Consider the following 6,708-nt stretch of genomic DNA (forward strand, 5'->3'; position numbering starts at 1 on the left):
AAATATGCGAAAGTATGAGCCTGATGAGGGCAAATCTTAGAACTAACCCATACCTAAGATGCGTTATCCTCTAAAATATTTATCCAGACCAGGTTTAATTGACTGTTTCAGTGTGGTCCGACATTACTACGTGATCCAAACCAGAAAAAACCCAGAATCCGTTCAACAAGTATGTGAAGAATGCGAAAGTATGAGTCTGATGAGTGAGAATCCCCGGCCTAACCTAGATCTAACATGCGTTATCCTCAATAATATTGATGGAAACCAGGTTTAATTGAGTGTTTCAGTGTTGTACTTCATTACTACGTGATGCAATCCAGAAAAAGCTCAGGATCTAGCCATCTAGTATGAGAAATATGCGAAAGTATGAGTCTGATGAGGTCAAAACCCAGACCTATCCCAGACCTAACTTGCGTTATCCTCTAAAATATTGATCGAAACCAGGTTTAATCGACTGTTTCAGTGTGGTACCACATTACTACGTGATCCAAACCAGTAAAAACCCAGGATCAGTTCAACAAGTATGTGAAGAATGCGAAAGTATGAGTCTGATGAGTGAAAATCCCAGGGCTAACCTAGACCTAACATGCGTTATCCTCTAAAATATTGATGGAAACCAGGTTTAATGGACTGTTTCAGTGTGGTGCCACACTACTACGTGATACAAACCAGAAAAAACCCAGGATCTGTTCAACAAGTATGTGAAAAACGCGAAAGTATGAGCCTGATGAGGGCAAATCCCAGACCTATCCCAGACCTAACTTGCGTTGTCCTCAAAAATATTGATCGAAACCAGGTTTAATTGACTGTTTCTGTGTGGTCCCACATTACTACGTGATCCAAACCAGAAAAAACCCAGGATCCGTTCAACAAGTATGTGAAGAATGCGAAAGTATGAGCCTGATGAGTGAAAATCCCAGGACTAACATAGACCTAACATGCGTTATCCTCAAAAATATTGATCGAAACCTGGTTTAATCGACTGTCTCAGTGTGGTACCACATTACTATGTGGTCCAAACCAGAAAATAACCCAGGATCTGTTCAACGAGTATGTGAAGTGTGCGAAAGTATTAGTCTGATGAGGTCAAATCCCAGACCAATCCAAGACTTAACTTGCGTTATCCTCTAAAATATTGATCGAAACCAGGCTTCATCGACTGTTTCAGTGTGGTACCACATTACTACGTGATCCAAACCAGAAAAAACCCAGGATCTGTTCAACGAGTATGTGAAGTGTGCGAAAGTATGAGTCTGATGAGGGCAAATCCCAGACCTATCCCAGACCTAACATGCGTTATCCTCTAAAATATTTATCAAGACCAGGTTTAATTGATTGTTTCAGTGTGGACCCACATTACTACATGATCCAAACCAGAAAAAACCCAGGATCCGTTCATCAAGTATGTGAAGAATGCGAAAGCATGAGTCTGATGAGTGAAAATCCCAGGCCTAACCTAGACCTAACATGCGTTATCCTCAATAATATTGATCGAAACCAGGTTTAATTGAGTGTTTCAGTGTTGTACTTCATTACTGCGTGATGCAATCCAGAAAAAGCCCAGGATCTAGCCATCTAGTATGAGAAATATGCGAAAGAATGAGCCTGATGAGAGCAAATCCCATGCCTAACCTAGACCTAACATGAATTATTCTCTAAAATATTCATCAAAACCAGGTTTAATTGACTGTTTCAGTGTGGTACCACATTAATACGTGATCCAATCCAGAAATAGCCCAGGATCCAGCCATGAAGTATGAGAAATATGCGAAAGTATGAGCCTGATGAGGGCAAATCCTAGACCTAACCCAGACCTAACATGCGATATCCTCTAAAATATTTATCAAGACCAGGTTTAATTGATTGTTTCAGTGTGGTCCCACATTACTACGTGATCCAATCCAGAAGAAACCCAGAATCTGTTGAACAAGTATGTGAAAAACGCGAAAGTATGAGCCTGATGAGGGCAAATCCCAGACCCATCCCAGACCTAACTTGCGTTATCCTCTAAAATATTGATCGAAACCAGGTTTAATTGACTGTTTCTGTGTGGTACCACATTACTACGTGATACAATCCAGAAATAGCCCAGGATCTAGCCGTGAAGTATGAGTAATATGCGAATGTATGAGCCTGACGAGGGCAAATCCTAGACCTAACCCAGACCTAACATGCGTTATCCTCCAAAATATTTATCAAGACCAGGTTTAATTGATTGTTTCTGTGTGGTCCTACATTACTACGTGATCCAAACCAGAAAAAACCCAGGATCCGTTCAACAAGTATGAGAAGAATGCGAAAGTATGAGTCTGATGAGTGAAAATACCAGGCCTAACCTAGACCTAACATGCGTTATCCTCAAAAATATTGATCGAAACCTGGATTAATCGACTGTTTCAGTGTGGTACCACATTACTATGTGATCCAAACCAGAAAATAACCCAGGATCTGTTCAACGAGTATGTGGAAAACGCGAAAGTATGAGCCTGATGTGGGCAAATCCCAGACCTATCCCAGACCTAACTTGCGTTGTCCTCTAAGATATTGATGGAAACCAGGTTTAATTGACTGTTTCAGTGTTGTACTTCATTACTACGTGATGCAATCCAGAAAATGCCCAGGATCTAGCCATCAAGTATGAGAAATATGCGAAAGAATGAGCCTGATGAGAGCAAATCCCAGACCTAACCTACACGTAACATGAATTATTCTCTAATATATTGATCGAAACCAGGTTCAATCGACTGTTTCAGTGTGGTACCACACTACTACGTGACGCAATCCAGAAAAAAACCCAGGATCTGTTCAACAAGTATGTGAAAAACGCGAAAGTATGAGCCTGATGAGGGCAAATCCCAGACCTATCCCAGACCTATCCCAGACGTAACTTGCGTTATCCTCTAAAATATTCATCGAAACCAGGTTTAATCGACTGTTTCAGCGTGGTACCACATTACTACGTGATACAATCCAGAAATAGCCCATGATCTAGCCATGAAGTATGAGAAATATGCGAATGTATGAGCCTGACGAGGGCAAATCGTAGACCTAACCTAGACCTAACATGCGTTATCCTCTAAAATATTTATCAAGACCAGGTTTAATTGATTGTTTCTGTGTGGTTCCACATTACTACGTGATCCAAACCAGAAAAAACCCAGGATCCGTTCAACAAGTATGTGAAGAATGCGAAAGTATGAGTCTGATGAGTGAAAATACCAGGCCTAACCTAGACCTAACATGCGTTATCCTCAAAAATATTGATCGAAACCTGGATTAATCGACTGTTTCAGTGTGGTACCACATTACTATGTGATCCAAACCAGAAAATAACCCGGGATCTGTTCAGCGAGTATGTGAAAAGCGCGAAAGTATGAGCCTGATGTGGGCAAATCCCCGACCTATCCCAGACCTAACTTGCGTTGTCCTCTAAGATATTGATGGAAACCAGGTTTAATTGACTGTTTCAGTGTTGTACTTCATTACTACGAGATGCAATCCAGAAAAAATCCAGGATCCGTTCAACAAGTATGTGAAGAATGCGAAAGTATGAGTCTGTTGAGTGAAAATCCCCGGCCTAACCTAGACCTAACATGCCTTATCCTCAAAAATATTGATCGAAACCTGGTTTAATCGACTGTTTCAGTGTGGTACCACATTACTATGTGGTCCAAACCAGAAAATAACCCAGGATCTGTTCAACGAGTATGTGAAGTGTGCGAAAGTATGAGTCTGATGAGGTCAAATCCCAGACCAATCCAAGACTTACCTTGCGTTATCCTCTAAAATATTGATCGAAACCAGGTTTCATCGACTGTTTCAGTGTGGTACCACATTACTACGTGATCCAAACCAGAAAAAACCCAGGATCTGTTCAACGAGTATGTGAAGTGTGCGAAAGTATGAGTCTGATGAGGGCAATTCCCAGACCTATCCCAGACCTAACATGCGTTATCCTCTAAAATATTTATCAAGACCAGGTTTAATTAATTGTTTCAGTGTGGACCCACATTACTACGTGATCCAAACCAGAAAAAACCCAGGATCCGTTCAACAAGTATGTGAAGAATGCGAAAGCATGAGTCTGATGAGTGAAAATCCCAGGCCTAACCTAGACCTAACATGCGTTATCCTCAATAATATTGATCGAAACCAGGTTTAATTGAGTGTTTCAGTGATGTACTTCATTACTGCGTGATGCAATCCAGTAAATGCCCAGGATCTAGCCATCTAGTATGAGAAATATGCGAAAGAATGAGCCTGATGAGAGCAAATCCCATGCCTAACCTAGACCTAACATGAATTATTCTCTAAAATATTCATCAAAACCAGGTTTAATTGACTGTTTCAGTGTGGTACCACATTAATACGTGATCCAATCCAGAAATAGCCCAGGATCAGTTCAACAAGTAAGTGAAAAACGCGAAAGTATGAGCCTGATTAGGGTGAATCCCAGACCTATGCCAGACCTAACTTGCGTTATCCTCTAAAATATTGATCGAAACCAGGTTTAATTGACTGTTTCAGCGTGGTACCACATCACTACGTGATACAATCCAGAAACAGCCCAGGATCTAGCCATGAAGTATGGGAAATATGCGAAAGTATGAGCCTGATGGGGGCAAATCTTAGACCTAACCCAGACCTAACATGCGTTATCCTCTAAAATATTTATCAAGATCAGGTTTAATTGAATGTTTCAGTGTGGTACCACATTACTACGTGAACCAAACCAGAAAATACCCAGGATCCGTTCAACAAGTATGCGAAGAATGCGAAAGTATGAGTCTGATGAGTGAAAATCCCAGGGCTAACCTAGACCTAACATGCGTTATCCTCTAAAATATTGATCCAAACCATGTTTAATGGACTGTTTCAGTGTGGTACCACTTTACTACGTGATCCAAAGCAGAAAAAACCCTCGATCAGGTCAACATGTATGTTAAAACTGCGAAAGTATGACCCTGATGAGGGCAAATCCCAGGCCTAACCTAGACCTAACATGCGATGTCCTCTAAAATATTGATGGAAACCAGGTTTAATTGACTGTTTCAGTGTTGTACTTCATTACTACGTGATGCAATCCAGAAAATAACCCAGGATCTGTTCAACGAGTATGTGACGTGTGCGAAAGTATGAGTCTGATGAGGTCAAATCCCAGACCTATCCCAGACCTAACTTGCGTTATCCTCTAAAATATTGATCGAAACCAGGTTTAATCGACTGTTTCAGTGTGGTACCACATTACTACGTGATCCAATCCAGAAATAGCCCAGGATCCAGACATGAAGTACGAGAAATATGCGAAAGAATGAGCCTGATGAGAGCAAATCCCAGACCTAACCTAGACCTAACATGAATTATTCTCTAAAATATTGATCAAAACCAGGTTTAATTGACTGTTTCAGTGTGGTACCACATTACTACGTGATCCAATCCAGAAATAGCCCAGGATCCAGCCATGAAGTATGAGAAATTTGCGAAAGAATGAGCCTGATGAGGGCAAATCCCAGAACTAACCTAGACCTAACATGAATTATTCTCTAAAATATTTATCAACATCAGGTTTAATTGATTGTTTCAGTGTGGGACCACATTACTACGTGATCCACACCAGAAAAAACCCAAGATCCGTTCAACAAGTATGTGAAGAATGCGAAAGTATGAGTCTGATGAGTGAAAATCCCAGGGCTAACCTAGACCTAACATGCGTTATCCTCAATAATATTGATCGAAACCAGGATTAATTGAGTGTTTCAGTGTTGTACCACATTACTACGTGATCCAAGCCAGAAAAAGCCCAGGATCAGTTCAACAAGTATGTGAAAAACGCGAAAGTATGAGTCTGATGAGGGCGAATCCCAGACCTATGCCAGACCTAACTTGCGTTATCCTCTAAAATATTGATCGAAACCAGGTTTAATTGACTGTTTCAGCGTGGTGCCACATTACTACGTGATACAATCCAGAAACAGCCCAGGATCTAGCCATGAAGTATGAGAAATATGCGAAAGTATGAGCCTGATGAGGGCAAATCCTAGACCTAACCCAGACCTAACATGCGTTATCCTCCAAAATATTTATCAAGACCAGGTTTAATTCAATGTTTCAGTGTGGTGCCACATTACTACATGATCCAAACCAGAAAAAACCCAGGATCCGTTCAACAAGTATGTGAAGAATGCGAAAGTATGAGTCTGATGAGTGAAAATCCCAGACCTAACGTAGACCTAACATGCGTTATCCTGTAAAATGTTGATCCAAACCTGGTTTAATCGACTGTTTCAGTGCGATACCACATTACTATGTGATCCAAACCAGAAAATAACCCAGGATCTGTTCAACGAGTATGTGAAGTGTGCGAAAGTATGAGTCTGATGGGGGCAAATCCCAGACCTATCCCAGACCTAACATGCGGTATCCTCTAAAATATTTATCAAGACCAGGTTTAATTGATTGTTTCAGTGTGGTGCCACATTACTACGTGATCCAATCCAGAAAAAACCCAGGATCTGTTCAACAAGTATGTGAAAAACGCGAAAGTATGAGCCTGATGAGGGCAAATCCCAGACCCATCCCAGACCTAACTTGCGTTATCCTCTAAAATATTGATCGAAACCAGGTTTAATTGACTGTTTCAGTGTGGTACCACATTACTACGTGATCCAAACCAGAAAAAGCCCAGGATCAGTTCAACAAGTAAGTGAA

The sequence above is a fragment of the Colletes latitarsis genome, unplaced genomic scaffold (genome assembly GCF_051014445.1).
Source record: "Colletes latitarsis isolate SP2378_abdomen unplaced genomic scaffold, iyColLati1 scaffold0018, whole genome shotgun sequence".
Taxonomy (NCBI): domain Eukaryota; kingdom Metazoa; phylum Arthropoda; class Insecta; order Hymenoptera; family Colletidae; genus Colletes; species Colletes latitarsis.